The sequence below is a fragment of the Myodes glareolus genome, chromosome 26, assembly GCF_982192425.1.
Source record: "Myodes glareolus chromosome 26, mMyoGla1.1, whole genome shotgun sequence".
Taxonomy (NCBI): Eukaryota; Metazoa; Chordata; class Mammalia; order Rodentia; family Cricetidae; genus Myodes; species Myodes glareolus.
This window is the reverse complement of record NC_142051.1, coordinates 16,530,414-16,551,662: the sequence shown is the minus strand read 5'-3', so window position 1 is coordinate 16,551,662 and position 21,249 is coordinate 16,530,414. Positions and strand designations below refer to the sequence as shown.

The following is a 21,249-nucleotide window of genomic DNA, read 5'->3' as shown; positions in this document are numbered from 1 at the left end:
GCTTTTATTTTTCCCATATAGTTTATATATCCCAGTAGAATCTTTCAAGCAATATAAAAATTACAGTGTGGGGCTGGAGAGATGGCTCAGTGGTTAAGAGCACTGCCTGCTTTTCCAAAGGTCCTGAGTTCAATTCCCAGCAACCACGCGGTGGTTTATAATCATCTGTAATGAGTTCTGGTGCTCCCTTCTGGCCTGTAGACATACATGCAGGCTGAATATTATATACACAACAAATAAACATTGAAAAAATTACAGTGTGATTACATTCTATTTTTTCAGTGATGATTACAATGAATACAAGTTTAAAAAAAAGCCAGCATGTTTTTAATACATGAATAAGTCCCTTACATGATTAAACATTTTACATATTACAGGCGAAAGGCAAATGATTCCTAATAATCCAAGCACCTTGTTAGAGATTAACAGAGTGTAAGCAAACAAGGTATTCTTCTCAGTCAGGTCTTTTACGGGCAGGCTGCATTTTGCTGTTACAAAGAAAGGAACAATCATTTTATTATTTGTCTCAAAATAGATGATAAGAAATCTTAGAAGAATCACAAACCTAAACTTTTATAGATGAAAGAGAACTAGACGACTCTATTTTAAATCCTCGGGGTGTATACCCACTCATCAACAGCTTTTTTGATTTTTATTTTTTAATACGGAAGCTGAGGGCAGAAATGGGTACAAGGAATTAATCATCATCTTTGGTCATCAACCAGTTCTAGCAAGAAAGGCGTGTCAGCCAGTAATAATTGGGCTGCTTTGTTCTTGTACCCTGACCTTAACAAGTCCCTCATTCAACTATGTGCCTCCTAAATCTTTAGCTTGTCTTCTTGGATCTTTTTTTTTTTTTTTTGGTTTTTTTTTAAAGATTTATTGATTTATTTATTTATTATGTATACAACATTCTGTCTGTGTGTATGTCTGCAGGCCAGAAGAGGGCACCAGACCTCATTACAGGTGGTTGTGAGCCACCATGTGGTTGCCGGGAATTGAACTCAGGACCTTTGGAAGAGCAGGCAATGCTCTTAACCACTGAGCCATCTCTCCAGCCCCCGTCTTCTTGGATCTTATACCTCAAAGCTACATAGCAAAAACATCTTAACCTAACCTTAAGTCATGTTTAAAGCTTTGTTTAGCGAGGATGCACACCAAAGCCTGTGACCACCACATCTCCCAACATTAAGGCTAAAGGAACTTGAGCTAACTTAGCTTCTGGGATTCATTTGTTTCCCTTACTCATTATGGAAACCGCAGTCCAAATGGCTCCTCGATAGAAATTCATGTGTACTAGCTGCGTGACACTTTCTTGCTTTATTTTTTTATAAATATAGCAGAGGCAGGGGCAACATTTTATCCTACCTTTACCTATGTTAACATTCCATTCAATTAACCTCGATGATAATCCTTTACTCTATTTATTAAAAATCCTCAATCATCAAAATTCTATTTAAACAAACACTACTATTGTATAAAATCCTTGCTTCAGTTAAGTTCAACTTAGAAGGGAATCATCTTTGTAATACTCCATAGGTAAAAATACCCAGTAGGACAGGATATTTCCATGAGATAATCACACCACCTTAAGGGCAATGGAGATCCCTCCATGCCCATTCACACCAGGCCAGATACCAGAGGAAAACGGCAGCGGCAAACATGCAGAGACACAGCAATAGCAAGGGACATTCTGGGGCCGAGACTCTCAGGGGGGCCTTGCCGGGCCTTGCCTATCCAAGATTCACCCATCGGAGCTTTGCTTCCTGGTAGGCCGATCCCTCAAAGTCAATTGCCATTAGCTTCTCCTCTGACATGGTCACCCACAGTTATTGTCAAGGAATAGAAAAAGGAAAGCCAGGCATGGTGGCACATGTCTTTAATTCCAGCATTTAGGAGGCGAAAGCAGGCAGATCTCTGTGAGGAGCGTGGTCTGGTCTATATAGCAAGTTCCAGACCAGTCAGGGCTACAGAGTGACACTCTGTCTCTGCAACTCCTGAAAAAGACCCCCCCCCAAAAAAAACAAAAAAACAATAACAACAAAAACTTAAATCAAAATGCCAATGGCAAGATTAAGAAGCCCTGCTTCCAGGCTGCAGAGATGGCTCTGTGTTTAAGAAGGCATACTGTTCTCTCAGAGGACCAGAGTTCAGTTCCCAGCACCCACGTGGGCTCCAGAGGATCTGATCCCTTTACCTGGTCTTCCCTGGCACCTGCACTCATGCGCACATCGCCTGCCCCGCCCCCATAGCTAAAAGTTAAAAAGAACTCTTTAAAGGGGAATCCTCCTTTCTACTCAAGGAAGTGCGCAAGCTTCCCAGCCCATTGCAGTCACGAACCTCACGGAAGGATTAGAGACAAGCAGAAGAAGGTAGATTCTCCTCTGCTAGTCTACAAATAGAGAGAATGGGAAATTCAAGAATTTAAGGAGCTAGCTCCAACTTTGGCTTTAATTTCTGTGCATATACTCTATGCTTTCTCTGCTCTCTTTCTCTATGTAGAATCAGCCTCTACTCTCAAGGCACTTTTTAAAACTAAAAAGACATATTTTTCGCTCATATTATACATCTTGACTACACTTTCCCCTCCCCTCACCCCTCCTAGCTCCACTCTCCGCCTCCTCTCTCCCCCAGATCCATGCCTCCCTCCACTTCCTCTTCAGAGCAGAGTAGGCCAAAAGACAGCCAAACGGAACAAAATAAGATACAGTAAGACATGGTGGGGCTGGAGAGAGGGCTCAGCGGTTAAGAGCACTGGCTGCTCTTCCGGAGGTCCTGAGTTCAATTCCCAGCAATCACATGGTGGCTCACAGCCATCTGTAATGAGATCTGGTGCCCTCTTCTGGCCTGCAGGCATACTTGCAGACAGAACACTGTATGCATAATATAAAATAAATCTTTTTTAAAAAAAGACAAAGCGGAGGCTGGAGAGATGGCTCAGAGATTAAGAGTACTGCCTGCTCTTCCAAAGGTCCTGAGTTCAATTCCCAGCAACCACATGGTGGCTTGCAACCATCTATAATGAGGTCTGGTGCCCTCTTCTGGCCTGCCGGCATACACACAGACAGAATATTGTATACATGATAAATAAATAAATAAATAAATAAATATTAAAAAAATAAAAAATAAAAAAAATTTAAAAAGACAAAGCAAAAGCCCTCATATCAAGGCCGAACAAGACAATTCAATATGAAGAAGAGTCCCAAGAGCAGACAAAAGCCAGAGAAACAGCTGCTCCCAGTGTTAGGAGTCTCACAAAGACACAAGGCTGACAGCCACAACATACGCACAGAAGAGTGCTTACCGTCTCGGCCTCCTCTATAGCATTTTTAATCCTCCAGTGAACGCTGGTTCCTGACAGCAAGTGTTACAGGAAATACATTTTTGTCCTAATTAGGCTTTTTCCTAAGGGAGAACAGGAGAATTAAAAACATTTCTATAATTCCTTAGGGAGAAAGAGTACTTACAGATGTCCCGTTTCTGTGGAGGTTTTCTACAAATGCAAGAAGTTTGGGACAGCAAGCTGTAATAGTCGGTCATTTGGGAAACAGTAAACTGAATATTAGCGGACACGGTGGAATTGAAAGCAGGAGTACAATAAGACAGATAGGAATCTGCCAAAAAAAAAAAAAGAAAGAAAAGAAAGAAAGAAAGAAAAGAAAAAAAAAGCCAAACATAATTCCTACAGCTGCCGTAAGGTGGCGCTGAAGTTTAGTGGTTACCAGAAAGGCAGGGACTTTAACTATAAGCCAAGGCATTTTCCTTTAGGAATTTGTATAACTTCTGGGGAGCCACGAACAACGTCTTTTCAATAGGGCACTAACGCCAGTCTAAAAAAATGATCCTAACAAGGTCTAGCTTGGTAAGTCAACGAGTTTACTGAGGCTAAAGCAGCGTGAATGAGGGTTTCTTGCAAGAGGGTGGCGATTTCAGAGGCAGATGGATCCCGGCATGGGTCAACCTGTGAAAACCACATTTCAGGAGATTTCTCCCGACCTGAAGGCCGCTCCATGAATACTTCAGCTTATATAACTCCTGCTTATATAACCCCGGGAGAGGACTCGTGGCTCTTGTAACTTTCTGAAAAGTCTGTGTCCTGTAAATTGCCTAAACTTCGTAACTTTTATTAGCTGCCCTAGTCTCATGAGACCTATCTCCAAAAGGGAGTTTCCTTTCTATCTTTGTGTAGTCCTGCGCAGGCTCTCAGTGTGTAGTCTTGACTGGTCTGGAACCAACTTGTCTACTTCGCTGGGTTCAAACTCACAGAGATCCACCTGCCTCTGCCTTCTGAGTGCTGGGATGAAAAGCATGTGCCACCACACCCAGTGTGTGTGGGGGTTTAATTCGGAGGAAATAGCAACATAACAGTGATAGCACTGCGTCTATCAAATATTTGCAACCTTGAATTCTGCAAAGTTGGGCTCTATTAGCGTGGATTAATAGAAGCAATTATTAGACTGGATGAAGGCTCAGTCTATAAAAGACTATATTGGACATGAAACATCATAAATGTGCTTGGGCATATGGGATTTTGACATAAAATTTTGTCAAATCATTTGTCATTAGAAGCACCTATTAAGAGTAACAAAAGACAATAATAGTTGTGGACGAATGGAAACACAGGAATCAATATTTTCCTTTATTTGTGCGGCTACTCAGCAACTTATATTGACTAGGAGACTGAGATTTCTCTCTCTCTCTCTCTCTCTCTCTCTCTCTTTCTATACAGGGTTTCTCTATTACTTTGGAACCTGTCCCGGAACTAGCTCTTGTAGACCAGGCTGACCTCAAACTCAGAGATCAGCCTGACTCTGCCTCCCAAGTGTGAGGATTAAAAGCATGCACCACCACTGACCGGCCTGAGATCTCTGCCTTCATAAGCGCACACTCTGGTGTGGACGACAACAGGCAAAGAATTAGAATAAGGTGTGGTGGAGGTGACTAATGGTAACCCAGATACACGCCCGTGGGAGTTTGAGAGTAATTGGCCCCCATTAGCATGAAGGGAGTGGTGCTATTAGGAGGTGTGGCTTTGTCGGAGTAGGTGTGGCCTTGCTGGAGAAAGTGTGTCACTGTGGGGGTGGGCTTTGAGGTCTCTCAAACTATACCCAGGGAGATAGCTCATTTCCTGTTGTCTGCGGATCCAGATGTAGAATTCTCAGCTCCTACTCCCGCACCGTGTCTGTCTGCATGCCACCTTGTTTCCAACCATGACGATAATGAAGGAAATCTCTGAACCTGTAAGCCAGCCCCAGTGAAAGGTTTTCCTTTACAAGGTGTGCTCATGGTGTCTCTTCACAGCAATAGAAACCCTAAGACAATACCCTTTCTTCTTTCTATCAGAATCAAGTACTTGTCTGTATTTTCCCGTTAGAGAGCAGCTTGGGAAACTGCAGCTTCCAGTCTTTTTTAATCTTCCTTCCCTACGGGTCTTCCTTTCAAAGCCGCAATTCCTCCATCCGAAGCCTTTGCAAGAAAACAAAGCGGCAACTGTGAAGACTGACCACGAGAGGGCACCAGCAGCTCAGCGAAATTTACCAGGGAAGGGCGACCCTCCGCAGACTGCGTTCTCGCTGCTGCGGTAAAACAGAAAAAATCAAAGATTTTCCTCTGAGTTTTAGAAAATAAGAATATTCTAAGAGACATAATGAAGGAAGTACAGCTCCTAAACCCTTTACCACTAAGATGTTCACTACAAATGGTCCAAGAAATATTAAAAGTATTTTTCTCAAAGAAGGAACTTAACATTAAAATTCTCAGACCTTACCAATTTTTTTATACTAAAAATATATCAGCTACTATAAAGATAGGGCAAAAAGACATCAAAATGTTTATTTTAAATGTTCATCTTTTAAAATTTATTTTAGACTTAGAGTGACGGTTGGGTGGGTAAGGACTGAAAGTTGGATCCTTCGACTCCTGAAACCCACACCACGTAGCTCACGACTGCCTCTAACTCCAGCTCCAAAGCATCCAAGGCCCTGGCTTCCTTCGATGCCTGCACACAAGTACACACACACACACAGACACACACACACAGACACACAGACATAAAATAATTTAAATCTACTTTGAAATAACTAGAGCATTAAACTTGTCCGGGTGTATGAGATGGAAACATTGTATCGCCCATTCAAAATACTGTCCAATTATTGGCAACACTGTTGCACACTGGCAGTTTCTAAATTACTAAAGTCGGTTCAGAACTCAGTCTTGCTGAGTCAGTTTGTAGTCCGTAGCAAGGCTGTTTTCCCTAGCTCTGTGACTCTAGCAGGTTCTAGAGATCGTATAATCCAGGCCCAACAGACCTTGCGATGGTTAGTATTGACTGGCTAGGAGACAAATCTCTGGTCATGCCTATGGGGGGGGGGGGTTCCTAGGGATTTACAGGGGCAGGAAGATCCACCCTAAATGTGGGTGGTACCATCCCCGCGTGCTTGGGGCCAGACTGGCTGAAAATGAGAAAGGAGCTCAGTGATAATTTCCGCCTCTCTCTGCTTCCTGACAGTACACACTGTGACCAGCCACCCAGTGCTCTGCCACTGACTCTCCACCACGAGGGATTGTATTCTCTAGGGACTAAAATAAGCCAGCATTTCCTTAAGTTGCTTTTTGTCATAGCAATGAGAAAAATGGCTAATAAACCTTCTGTTTCTTAAAACAAGAGTTTTTTCATGTGTATGTTTTGCCTATATTATGAATGTGTGCCACATGCATGTCTAGTACCTGCAGAAACCAGGGAGCAGCATCAATACCTAAGCATCAGAGTATGGATGGTAGTGAGCCACCACCAGCACATGGGTACTGGGAACCACAACCAGGTCCTCTGAAAAATAAGCAAGTACTTTTAACTCTGAGCCACCAACTTGGATCCAATTTTCCATTTTCTTTTCTTTTTTTTCCTCAAGATTTATTTATTTATTATGAATACAGTGTTCTGTCTGCATGTATGTCTGCAAGCCAGAAGAAGGCATCAGATCTCATCACAGATGGTTGTGAGCTCACGTGGGATTCCCCTCTGTATGTTGTGAATGCCATTGGTGAATAAAGAAACTGTCTTGGGCCAGTGCAGGGAATAGAGGTAGGCAGGGAAAACTAAACTGAATGCTGGGAGAAAGAAGGGTGGAGTTAGAAGAGAAGCCATGTAGCCCCACCAGAGACAAACATTGGAACTTTAACCGGTAAACCACAACCACATGGCGATACACAGGTTAATAGAAATGGGTTAAATTAATATGTAAGAGTTAGCCAATAAGAAGCTAGAGCTAATGGGCCAAGCAGTGTTTTAATTAATATAGTTTCTGTGTGATTATTTTGGGGCTAAGCAGCTGGGAACTGGGAACTAACTAGCAGCCTCCTCCCTCCAACAGTGAGCAACCATGTACTTGCTGGGGATTGAACTCAGGACCTCAGGAAGAGCAGGTAGTGCTCTTAAACTGCTGAGCCACTCTCCAGACTTCCCTTTTCTTTAAAAATAAATCAGTGCAGAGAATGTAGACAGAGAAATACCTCGGCTTGGCAAAACAATTTGGTTGAGAGTTCTTTTACTTTGTGAATAGTAATGTAATAGTGTGTTTGTACACAAGCAGGGTGTGTGTGTGTGTGTGTGTGTGTGTGTGTGTGTGTGTAGGCCAGGAAACGATTTGTGGGAGTCAGTTCTCACCTTCCGTCATGTGGGTTCTCCAGATCAAGCTGAGGTCGCAGGTTTGGCCACAAGAGCTCCTACCCACTGAACCATCTTGCTGGCCCGGTTATGATGATGACGTCAAGTGTTTTTCTGTGGCTAGGATCCAGTGGAAAATTTCTAAGTACAGCTAGGTACCAACCATATATTATCTCCAGTACAGCAGGAGTGTTTCCTTGTGTGGACTACTCGTTCCTACTTGGCCAAGGTCTGTTGATAGCTAACCATTCTTCTGTGCTGAGGTGACGTATTTCCTACCTGTTCTGATGACCAACATGCCAGTGCCAAAGCCCTTGCTCATCTTCACAGCCTCCATACAGAATGGCTGGAATATTATAGGTACAAAAATAAATAACCAAACTTTCTAAGGACCAGCTTTCTCATGACTTAATTTTCTTTTTTTGTTGGCTTTGTTTTGTTTCAAAACAGGGTTTCTCGGTGTAACAGTTCTGGCTGTCCTGGGACTCACTCCTGTAGACCAGGCTGGCCTCAGTCTCCCAGAGATCCATTTGTTTCTGCTTTCCAAGTGCTGGGATTGAAGGCGTGCACCACCACCACTTAGCTTCTACAAATTTTTCAGTCCCTTAAACCTTGGGCATGAACAATTGTCCTCAGTCCACCTATCATGTCTCCCAGGCTCTGTTTGTCCTCCTTCCTGTACTCTTGTGTTCCCACACTTCTCTACTAAGAGCTGAAGATGCTATTGAACACCCCAACCTCTCCTCCCAGCATCTCTGAGTGCATCTGTGTATATGCTTGGCTTGTGTGCACACTTGTGTGTGCATGTGTATGTATGTTCATCCATGTGGAGGCCAGCGGTTGACACGGGGCATCTTCCTCAACCACTTTATTGTGAGACGGGGGCCTCTGAACCTGGAGTTCTTTAGAAGCCCCAGGGATCCTCCTGTCCCTGGCTTCCCTGTGCTGGGCTTATGGGTACAATGCTACCATTCCTGGTTTTTTAATGTAGATGCTGGGGATTGAATTCAGGTTCTCATACTTGTTGGCAATCATTTAACTCTTGACTCATCTTCTTAGCTTCATGTGATGTGTATGTGTATCACACATATGTGTATATGTATATGCATATATTCATATATGTTCTTGTATTTCTGCTGTTATCATCATAAAATACCAACCTTCAGGCGAACTTTTAGAAAACTTCTCTGAGCCACCTGGATTTTACAACAGTTCAAATTCATGGCCATCAACTTCTCGAAGCGTTAGTCTCTACCATCTACTTTGTTGGATTTGAAGCCACTATGAAACAAATCTCTAGACTTGTTCTAGGTTAGCTTAGGCGGTTAGATGCATCTTGACTGTGGGGGCACCATCCCAGGACTGGGGTCCTAGAGGGAAAAGACTAAGAAACGGCACCGGGCGAGTGTGTTAATTTCTCTCTGCTGCCTGCTGGCAGATTCCACGTGACCAGCCAACACCCGCTCCTGCTGCAAGACTTCCAGCCGCGAGATCTTCCCCCTCCAGTTTAAGGCGGTTGAGTCCCTCTGTTAAGCTGTCCCCTCACATATTGTGTTGCAAACAAGGGCAGGAAATGAGACAGGGCCACCTGTCCCTGCTTTTATTCTTCTTGCCTAAACTTCATCTGTTCCCTTTCTCAATATTATAAGCTCTCCTCAGTACATTTTAGGTCCTGATTAGACTTGTTTACAGCATTCCTTTATTAGTCTTTAATGTCTATAGTGGCTTTCTTATCTCTTTGTGCTGATAACTTATTTTTTACATTCTCTTGATTTTGGTTAGCTGGAGAATCTAGTCAAATATTTTTCTAGGAATCTTTTTTTTTATTGATTTTTTTTCTCTTGTCTTTGGCTTATTTAGGGTCATCCCATTACCTCTTCTTTCTCCAATTTCTTACAGAACAAGCCCAGATAGCTGATGTAAGACCTCCATTTTTTTGTTTGTTAAATGTATTTACTGTTACATATTTCCCTCTAAGAATTCATTATTATTGTTGTTGTTGTTGTTGTTGTCATGTAATTTCAGTTTAATTCAGTTTGTGATACATTTTACATTCCCCCGAGACTTTGTTTTTGACCTACAAGTGGTAGGAAACTGCATTAACACGGCTCCTTTTCAGTTCCCAAAGATTTGTGTCTGAATTTCAGAAAACCGTGAATTCTGACATCACAGAGGGGAACTAAAGCTGCAGATGGACTTGAGGGTTGGACCTTAACAGGGAGATAGCATCCAGGAGGGTGCGCTCTAAGCAGGAGGATTGCTAGGGGAGGGGTGAGAGCTAGAGATGTGAGCGGATAAAAGCCAGGCAGAGAGACCAGTGTGTTCTACGGCTGCCCGCACAGAAGATACAGGAGAGAAACCAGGGGACAAGTGTGGGTAGCCCCTCGGAGACAGACAAGGATGATGCTCTGGGTCCTCCGGGTTGGCATGCAGCCTTCCTTTGCCTCAACTCTAGCCAGGCAGACTCACGCTGCCACGTACAGAACTGGAACTCAGCACATCTGTGTTTTAGGCCATGAAAATAAAGTTATTTATTACTGGAGCAGAAATGGACCGAGGTTGGTCTGCGTGTTGCCTCCTAAACGCTCACACCAGAGACTGATTCCTCTTTAGTTTTGTTATCTCATATCTCCTGTAGGACCTTTTGAATATCAAAGGCATCAGAATAGTTTGTTAAACTAGTAAATAATTGAAAGTCGTTTATGGGTAATGGATATATTATTTGTTGATATTTCCAAAGACAAACACTCCTGAAAACACGGATTTTATGTGCTATGTTATTTATTATGTCTGAGTAGAAAAAGAAATTAAGCTTGGCTAAAACTCAGCCATTTCTCTCTTCTCCATTGGAAGCCCTCGGGGTACGCTGTGTTGGGGGAGAGGAAATCAGCTAATTTGTCATCTTTACAGCCCTATAAAAATATCCCCGTGTGGTTTTCATTTTAAAAAAAAAATCTTTCAATGAACTGTGAGCCCTGCAACATTAGGAGGAATGTGACCGCCCTCGCATTCCCAAGCTCTCCCGGAGGGCGTTTTCACCACCCGTTCTCAGAGCTCTGTAGGGTCAACGACATCAGCGGTGGCGGCACCAATCCATTTCATGATTAAACAGAACTGGGGCTCCTGCTTCTACACAGGAAGGACACAAAGTACGCCTGAATACTGAACCCCCACTTCCACTCTCTAACCACCCCTCCAGCCCCAGCTACAGACACTAGGAAACAACCCTGCCTCCGAAGGGGCTTTAAATCAAGTTCAGTAGGGGCAAACTTTCTGCGAAGGAACAGTCTCTCACTTGACTCTCTGCAGAGATGGCCAGAATGGAAAGTAAAGTTCAGGAGGAATTCGAAGGGTGTAACAATCTGTGGGGAAGAGATGGAGAAAGAACTCTTGCAGTCAGTCTCAGTTTCTCTCTCTGTCTCTCTCATTCTCTCCCTTTCTCTTTCTTTCTTCCTTCCTTCCTTCCTTCCTTCCTTCCTTCCTTCCTTCCTTCCTTTCTTCTTCCCTCCCTCCCTCCCTCCCTTCCTTTCTTTCTCTCTTTCTTTTGTCTTTCTTTCTTTCTTTTTTTAGGTTTTTCGAGACAGTGTTTCTCTGTAGCTTTGGAGCCTGTCCTGGAACTAGCTCTTATAGACCAGGTTGACCTCAAACTCACAGAGATCTGCCTGCCTCTGCCTCCCAAGTGCTGGGATTAAAGGCGTGCGCCACCACGGCCCGGTTTCTTTCTTATCTAAATTCCAATCTGTGTCTGAAGGGGGTGAAACTCTGTAAAGCCAAGCAAAGAACACCTTGCTGAGTCAGGAATGTTCCTAGTGGAGTCGTCTCAGAAAGTTTCGGCCTCACTTTAATGCCGCGGGACAACATGGAGAGACCTCGCTGAGTAAAAGGGTCAGTCAGTAAAAATCTCGTTAAAAACTTGCTTTAAGTACATTGCTGCTCTGGAGCAGAATGCCTGACCTCACCTTCAACTCTTAAAACCAAACTTTGAAAACATGAAGTGCATCCACCTAGTGCTTAACTACCTGTAAGAGCAAAGCGTAACTCTAGGAACACTGTTTAATAAACCGAAGCCAAAAAGCTTTTGACCTGTGGAGTGGGCCAGGAGGTGGCAGGATTTGTTGTCAGGCCTTGTGGTCTAGGCCTGATCTCCAGGCCCCACATGGAGGATGGAGAGAAATGGCTGTAGCAAGTTGTCCTGTTTCTCTGTGTAGTGTGTCACAGTCTGCACGCATGTGTGCACACACAGAACAATTAAAGATTCAAAATATACTTTAGAGTTGAGGGTATAACTCAGTGATAAAGCATTTGCTTAGTATATATATATATATATATATATATATATATATATATATATATGCACACACACACACATATATTGGGAAAAAAATGAACAGATAAAAAATGAGTGTAGCCAGGCGGTGGTGGCGCACTCCTTTCATCCCAGCACTTTGGAGGCAGAGGCAGGCAGATCTCTGTGAGTTCGAGGCCAGCCTGGTCTACAAGAGCTAGTTCCAGGACAGGCTCCAAAGCTACAGAGAAACCCTGTCTCGAAAAACCAAAAATAAATAAATAAAGTAAAATAAACAAAAAACGCGCACGCGTTTGTGTTGTGTGTGTGTGTGTGTGTGTGTGTGTGCTAGAAAGGCAGAAAAATCAGAGTTGGGGGAGACTGAGGCTGCTAGAAATAGTGAGGCAGAACTGAAGAGCAGGGAATGGCATAGAGACCTCTAGAGACCTGTGGAAAAGCCTTCTCGAATACATGACATAACCGTGCTTTGCCCTGGAATCTTGGACATCTTGTGTTCCCACTTGTCAGGCCTTCTCGTGCACAGGGCACCAGGACTTGGGCACAGCCCTGGGAGGAGCTGGAGATCGAGAGCCCAGAACCGAGCCTTCTCTGCATCCACCATAACAAGGCTCACGTGGACTGGGCTGATCCAAAAGAGTATTGAACTGAGTGTCAGAACAAGATTCAGCATTCTCTAAGAGATTCAGTCCTCTCCAACATGAAGCCAGCCATGTCCAGAACAAAAACACATGAACTGTAACTGGGAGAGAAAGTGGGTAATAGAAATAATAAGGAAGATGAAATTGGTGGGCAAAAACGTTAAAGGATATATTATAATTTTTAAAAAATGTGCTCACAAGAATTAAAAAAATATGAATAAAAGGAGAAAAATAAGAAGGTATTAAGACATATTACTAGGATCAAGGGTACAGAGAGATCTTGAGGTCATCTAGGACAAGCTGGGCTACATCAAGAGACTCAGCATAAACAACCTAACAAGCGAACCACTAAGCAAACGGGCTCTCAGACAGTAGAGGAATAAAAATGTTAGAAAAATGGCTCAGCTTGTTCTACAGTTCATAAAATGATCAATCTATCGATCAAAAATTTAATGTGGGCGGTTTAATATGATCAAAATATACTGCACAAAATTCCCAAAGGAGTAATAAAAAATGGGGAGGAGAGGAAATTGAAAATCAAAACCAAAACAAACAAACAAACAAAACCCTCAAACTGAAAGGTGAAGCTACATGAACAAAACTATACAAAGACTGGTTTCGGACTGTTTGAAAACAAATGGATGAGAGAAAACAACCAGAGGAAATATGTTTTACTTAATGTTAAAACAGCATGTGTGTGGGTGCTTGTGTGCGTGCTCCAGTCCATGTGTGCACATGCCACAGTGGACACGTGGGGGCCAGAGAGCAGATTGAGGGAGTCAGTTCTGCCTTTAACCACGTAGGTTTAGGGGCATGAACTCAGATAGAGGTTTGGAGATGGGCACCTTTACCCACAAAGCCATCTTCCTGGCCTAAGGATTTTTGTTTGTTTGTTTGTTTGTGTTTTTTTTTTTTTGAGTTACAGCTTTCTTATGAGAAACTATGCGGGCCACAAAACAATGGAAGGACATACATTCAAAGTGCTGAAAGCAAAGCTATTTGGTTTGTAGATTCTTGGGATAAAGTTGGTGCCACTGGCTTGATAGAATCTAAAATCACGAGGGAGTCAGGCTTCAAAGCATGCCTATCATTATGTTGTTCAGGAACATTCCATGCTCTGGGGATCTGTAACTATTTGAGACAGCAGGAGCCAGCAAGGCACTAGCATGCACGCACTCATTGCTCTGTGTTTCCCAATTGTGAGTGCCATGTGACCTGCGGCCTCGGGTGGCTTCTCCACCCTGAAGCTCGCACCTTGAACTGTGAGCCAGAATAAGCCCTTCTTCGGTTGAGTTTGCCAGAGTATTGTCTCATGGAAACAGGAAAAGAAACCAAGAACACCGTTCTCAACCGTGGAAAGATGTCGTTCAGAAATTCAAGCTAGGTGTGTGCCTCTAATCCCGATCCTTAGTATGCAGACTAGCTTGGGCTACACAGCAAAACTCTCAGCCACTGTAAAAGAGAAAATAAAAGAATGGAAAAAAGAGAGAGACAAAGTGAGGGAGACACAGACAGACAGACAGACAGACAGACAGGGAGACTTCCACACTTCTCATGCCACAGAAGCAGATAAAATTCCTAACAAGCAGAGTTGCTTCAGGCAGGAAAAATAGAAAACTTAAATTTTTTTTCTAAGATTTATTTTATTTTTAATTATAAGTCTGAGTTTGGGTACAAATGAGGACATCAGAGACGCTAGAGTTGGGAGCCACCTGACCAGGGTGCTGAGAACTGAACTCAGGTCCTCTGGAAGAGCAGAACACACTCTAAACTGCTGAGCCATTCCTGGTACAAATTAGAACTAACTCAAAAAGAAAATATGTATGAATAGCCTTATAGCAGATGAATCAAATTAACTTATAATCTGTAAACTTTATGCAAAGATACTTTAAGGCCTATTTTGCTCCACTGGTAAAATTTTATCAAAAATTTAAAGAACAAGTAATACCAATTTCACACAGTCTTTTAGAAAAATTATAGAAGAGGGACCGTTTCTTACGCTCTGTGTGATATCTGTGTTACCCTTATACCTGCACTGGCAGATATATGAGAAACAAGACATACAGTTCAATATTGTTGTAGAATATTCAGTACACTTGTGAAAATATGTGTTTGTCCTTTCTTTCTTGCTGAAGGCACCTTCTGATCGATTTAATAAAGAGCTGAATGGTTAAAAGCTAGTCAGGTGAGGATAGGTAGGATTTCTGGGGAGAACGAGGAATTGGGAGGGGCAGTTATCAGAGAAGGGAATTTGCCAACGAGATGTAGAGGAAGTTGCAGGAGAGGTAAGATGTTACGTTGTAGAATATAGACTAACCTAAATGAGGTAATTTAAGCTTTAAGAGCTAGTTGGGATCAAGCTTAAGATAAGGCCAAGTTTTCATAATAAGTCTCTGTCTCTTTATTTGGGAGTTGGTGGACCAAAGAAAGTCAAGTACATTTCACTCAGAATAGCAGACAAAAATGATCTTCATATAGGCAAATTAAATGAAGTAATATATGAAAATGATGGTACATCATAACTAAGGGAACTTTATTTCATTACTGCAAAGTGGACTTCTGCCCATGTCCAACTCAGGGCCCTGACTTGGCAAGATCCTTATTACTAAACTATATTTCCACCCCTAAAGTAGGTACGCTATAAAAACATTTAATATATTTTAATAACAGAATCAAGGGAAAATTAATAGAATTTCAGTGGATTCAGAAGAAAGACACACTTAAAACTTAACACACGTTCAGGATTAAAATTCTATTCAAACTATGAGCAAAAGGCGACTTCTTCAGCTGTGGAAGACACAAGCTCGAAGTAGGTCAGGTGTGGTGGTGCACAGCCATGGCAGCAACCCTAGCACTTGTCAGACTGGTTGGTAGAGGATCAAGGGTTCCATGCTCCAAGCTGTCCCAGAGCTACATGGTGAAGTCTGCTTATTTTATAAAGAAAAAGGGGAGGGAGCTAAGATAACATGATCATGGATAAGTAAACAATTTTTCTTTCCAAGATCAGAATTAAGGGCCAGCAAGATGGCTTATTTTTTATGAATTTTCCTCTGAACTCCATGCATGAATGCAGTTCACACACCACCACCAGCATCACCAAATAAATGTAATAAAAAAGTTAATCTCAGAATTCAGGAGGCAGAGGCAACCTCTGTGAGTGTGAGGCCACCTTGGTTTATATAGCCAGTTCCTGACTGGTCAGATACATGGAGTGAAGGCTTGCCTCTAACAACAAAACCAATCCAAACAGTAAAAGGTCAACAATACTGACTTTGGTGTTGTCAGTTTTTTCACTTATTTATTTGTTTTACCAAGATATGGTTTCTCTGTATATCCCTGCCTGTCCTGCAACTCACTCTGTAGACCAGGGTGGCCTTGAACTCAGAGATCAGCCTATCTACCTCTGCTTGCCAAGTGCTGGGATTAATGGTGTGCGCCACTGTGCCTAGCTGTAACAATACTGACTTATAAAAAGAGGAAAAGGAGAAGAATATTTATTTGGGGGACAGTGAGATGGCTGTGGGTAAAGGTACCTGCCACTAAGTCTGATGCCCTGATAACAGTGGAAGGAGCCAGCCACCTTCTGATAGCTGTCCTCTGATGGCCGCATGAATACAGACACACGGAAATAAAAGTCAGTAAAAAAACCTTTTAAAAGATCAGAAGCAGGGAACTGGAGACGTGGGTGGCTCATCTTAGTTTGGGTTCTATTGCTGTGAAGAGACACTGTGACTATAACAACTATTATAAATGAAAACATTTAATTGAGGGTGGCTGGCTTACAGTTTCAGAGGTTCAGTCCATTATCATGAAGGCAAGGAGCATGGTGGTGTGCAGGCAGAGAGGGTGCTGGAGCTGAGAGTCCTACATCTTGACTCAGAGGCAACAGGAAGTTGACTGATAGTCACAGGAGTGAAGCTTGAGAAAAGAGAGCTCGAAGCCCGCCCCCACAGTGACACACTTCCTCCAAGAAGACCACACCTACTCCAACTCCTAATAGTACCACTCCCCTTGGGGTCGATTTTCTTTCAAACCACCACATGACTCCGCACGCATGCCACACAAACCTGATGAACTGAATTTGACCCCTGGGATGCACAGTGGAAAGAACTGACTTGGAAAAGTTGCCCCTGCCCTCTACATCCATACTGTGGCCATAAGTCTCTCCCCACTCCCTCTCCAATTGCCCCCCTCCCCGCCACACACGCAAATAATAAAAACGGAAATAAATTAAGGGCTGGAGAGATGGCTCAGAGGTAGAGCATTTATTGCTCGTGCCGAGGATTTGAATTCCCAGCACCAACATGGTGGCTCACCATCATGCAAGTCCAGTGGATTCGACACTTTCTAATCCAGTGGTTCTCAACCTTCCTGATGCTGCGACCTCTTAGCATGGTTCCTCATGTTGTGGTGAACCCCAACTACAAAATTATTTTCATTGCCACTTCATAAAAAAATAACTTTTCTACTTTTATAAATTATAATGCAAATCTCTGTGTTTTCCTATGGTCTTGGTGACCCCAGTGAAAGGTCATTTGACTCCCACCAAAGGGGTCGTGACCCACAGATTGAGAACCACTGTTCTAACCTCTGCCAGTGCCAGGCATGCAAATATGTACATCCAAAATATGCACAAACATAAAAATAAATCTAACATAATAAATTTAAAAAAAAAATTATATGGTAAAGGGATGTTGTGGCAGAGTAGCCAAGAGCTCAATGTCTATAATACACTTAGCGGTGGGAACCACAGTCAGCAGCTGCAGAAACGGCTTGAAGCCACACCCCCACCACCAACAGGCTGGTAAGCCTCATAAACACCAAGGGTCATCACATTCTCCAAAAATTCCTAAAATTCCTAAGACCTTTGGTTTTTTTTTTCTTCATCTTGCCAGACGTACAAAGCTGTGGCTTTCTGTGGGGATACAGACATTGGTCCAACCCTTTCTTGTACCATTCCTTTCCGGACGGCAAAATGTTCTGTCCTTCTTTAAGAACACTCTGAGATGGCCAAGATAGCATTCTCTTTCCTGGTATTTGCCCGGATCTGTCCCTAGATCTCCCTTTCCGTGCAGGCTCAGGTCACACCACTGCTTCAGTCTCAGGTGCCCTGGCACCCCTTCAGCTATGCCTTATATTCGTTCCGCTTGAGTGTCCCCTTCTTGAGATCTCTCTCCCCTGGAAGAGGAGTCGACCGTGCACATTCCCAGCAAAGAGGATTGTACAACCTGTCCCGCGGTTCCCTCTTGCTACAGCCCAGTTCACATAAGCAGAAAACGTGAATCTGCAGAGGGCATGGGTGTGTGACTGAAGACCGTTTATCACTCTCCCTTCTCCATCAAACAATCCCAGGCCTCGCGTCCCTGATATCGCCACCCTGCAATAATCTTGCCTTTCTGCTTCACTCATGCGCCAGGACTTTTTCAGATCACACCCTGCTTTTTGAAGCAGTTTTATGAAGCGAATTCACTGATTAGTGAATTCACTAATCCAAACGGGGAGGGGGAGGCTCCCTCTGGCTGTGGGTAACAAAGCTCGCAATCAGATAAGCACTTCCATCAGCACTCAGAAAACCTGTGACCTCCGCACCCTTGGCTGCAGCTTTATCAATGGCGTTAGTCTGGCAGGGAACACATTAACGTGTGTTATAACGTGTGTTATAAGGAAGCGGATTTACTGTTTACAGATGGGCGGCCGGGACGAAAACCCGAGGATGTTCCGCGAAAAAGTTCTTTTCTGCTCAGAAAGCTGCCCTGGGGCGGGCAGAGTCTCACTTCCGTGGATCCCAGCTGGGCGACCACTAGGGAACCCTGGAAAGAAGCCAGCTCTGTGGTACACATCTCTGGGCAACATGACTCACTGAGTAACATTCTGAGGGACATGATGTTTTCAGAGAAAGGAGAAACAATAACAGGCTGTTCTGGAAAGGTCCTCGGAAGCCACTACAGTGACCAACAGTTTTCAGTTTGGCTGTTACCACATTTCGCTGAGGCCTAGTGTTTTTACATTTCTAGTAATTTATCTTTGTGGGACTTGACTTTTTATTAAAATTTTAATGAAAGATATTCAAGTTATTCTCATTGGGGAAGGGCTATTTTGTTTATACTTTTTCTTTTCTTTTTTTTTTGGGGGGGGTGGTTTTTCAAGACCTGGTTTCTCTATGTAACAGCCCTGGCTGTCCCGGACTCGCTCTGTAGACTGGGTTGACCTCGAACTAACTCACAGAGATCCACCTGCCTCTGCCTCCTAAGCCCTGGCATTAAGGGCGCATGCCACCACCGTCTGGCATCACTTCTTAAAATTCCTCCTTAAAAATGGAAGTCTATGTATAGTGGGATCGCATTTGTTAGACCTTGAGCTGTGATTGGCCACCTCAGCTGTCCATCTGAATCTGTCTTCACAAGGCCCTCCTGCCTCCTTAGACCTGACTGCTGAGATCAAACCTCTCAAAGGAGAGAGAAGGTGCTAGGAGTTCAAAACTCCCTGGGCAGTCCCACTTGGCAGCTAACCCTGATGACCTCATTGCTCCAATCTCACTCAAACATGATTTTGTGTTTGCGGGTTGGTCTAGTGTATTAGCCACCCCCCTTTTACTTCATCAGGCCAGCTCCCCTGCAGAGCAGGTACTAAAGAGAATACTTCAGAGCAGAGAGCTGCATCTCTCCAAATAACATCCTAGCAAATGGCTAAAAGCTTCCTGAAAGTTCCCCCTTGTTTGGAGATAGACCTGGGGGCTCTGACAGTCAAGCAAGGATGTTGGGGACCTAGTCCTTGTCTCCTGGGACTCCTGGCTCAGTTCCCCACCTTCCCTCCTGCTTGCTAGGCTCTCTGTTTCCCCAAACAGGATGGAGAACTTGGCTTTGCAATTTTTCAGCTGCCCATTTCTCTCTGTCCCCAAACCTCCACTTGGCCATTGCCTACTCTCTCCCAGAAAACTATTCATAATCTTTAAATAGAACCAGGCCCCCTCTTGGCGGCTCTGCTATAACTTCCCACCAAAGCGTAACTTTTCTGTTGCTGTGATACTGTACTACGATCAAGGCAACTTATGGAAGGAAGAGTTAATTGGGCTTAGGGCTCGGGAGGGATAGGAACAGTCACGGGGGAAGGGGCATGGCAGCAAGCAGCAGGCATTTCTACAAGAACTGGTTTATATCTTGAACCATGAACATGAAGCAGAAAGTGCATCTCAGAGCCCACCCACCTACAGTGACATACTTGACCTTGCTGGAGGTCACACCCAGGCCTCCTAAGCCTCCCCAACAGCACCACCAACTGAAGACAGAGTGTGAGAAAACTGAAGCCTATGGAGGGGGCATTCCCACTGTAACCATCACAGCCAACCATGTGGTTTCTATCACAACACGTAGCTATTTAACAGTGGGATAACTCAAAGTAATCTACAAACGTCATTTATTTTTCTCTTCTTTCTTGTCTCAATACCTACCTTAATGCCATGCTTATGAGAGTTGTAAAGTATTAGTTTTGATTAGTGATTGAAAGATCAAAATGTAGCTGGGCATGACAGCACACAACTTAGCCCCAGCACTCAGGAGGCAGAGGGGGGTGGATCTCTGTGAGTTCTAGTACAGCCTGGGATGCATAGAGAAACTGAGCACTAAATTGAGCATCATAGAAATCGAGCATTATAACGAGTTTTTGATGTCTGGTCCAGATTGCTTGTGGTATCGATGAGGAAACGGTTGCTGAGTGCCACGGGAGGTTGAAATTATTCTGCTAATTAATAACGGCATATGAGAGCACTTAAGCTAATTTCTCCATTTCTCAGCCCAATGAACTTTCTATTAATAAATTATTTGCAACTACAGACATAAAACAAGAAGGTCAAAAAGTAACAACTATGTAAAAGGTTTAAAACAATTATCACTGAGACCAAAGACTTTACTGCATAGTAATCTAAGATGAAAACTAGAAGCTATAAGCTAGCCCAGAGACCCAGGAACAACCAAATATGACTGGTATAAAGGGAAAAAAAAGTCACTGAAATGATTCCTAATGATATTCTGCTACTCATAGACTGGTGCCTAGCCCAATTGTCATCGGAGAGGCTTCACTCAACTGACGGAAACAGAAGCAGATACTCACAGCCAAGCCCTGGGTGGAACTTGGGGAATCTTGTGGACAAAGAAGAGGAAGGATTATAGGAGCCAGAGGGGCCACAAGAAACCACAAGAAAACTCACAGACTCAACTAACTGGGGCTCACAGGGGCTCACAGAGACTGAACTGACAACCACATTCCCAAAAAATGGACTACGAATTTTTCCTTTATTTAAAAAAAAGGGGGGGGATGTGCGGGAGAATTGTCTGTATTCTGTCAATCATGTTTTAAATAAACGCTGATTGGCCAGACAGGAAGTATAGGTGGGTCAACCAGACAGGAAGTAGAGGCAGGGAGATGAGAACAGGAGAATGCTAGGAAGGAGGAAGCCCATTCCTCCCATTCCTGCCCAGATCACCGAGAAACAAGATGTAACCTGCCCCACTGGAAAAGGTACCGAGCAGTGTGGCTAGCATAGATAAGAACAATGGGTTAATATAAGCTATAAGAGCTAATAAGTAGTCTGAGCTAATGGGCCAATCAGTTTTATAGCTTACGGATATCTCTATATGATTTTCTTT

At 43.5% G+C, this 21,249-nt stretch overlaps 1 protein-coding gene across 2 annotated transcripts in view; it reads right to left on the bottom strand.

Annotated features, from left to right (window-relative positions):
* Positions 1–300: 300 nt before the first annotated feature.
* Tmem19 (transmembrane protein 19) overlaps positions 301–21,249 on the bottom strand; it is a 72,794-nt gene continuing 51,845 nt past the window's right edge. The window contains exons 8-9 of one of the 2 annotated variants that reach the window (XR_015736776.1): positions 3,305–5,576; positions 301–488 (exon numbers count right to left, since the gene is read on the bottom strand). The gene's annotated coding sequence lies outside the window, so the exon portion shown is untranslated. The remainder of the gene's footprint in view (positions 489–3,304; positions 5,577–21,249) is intronic. The other variant, XR_014999767.2, reaches the window with a different exon arrangement.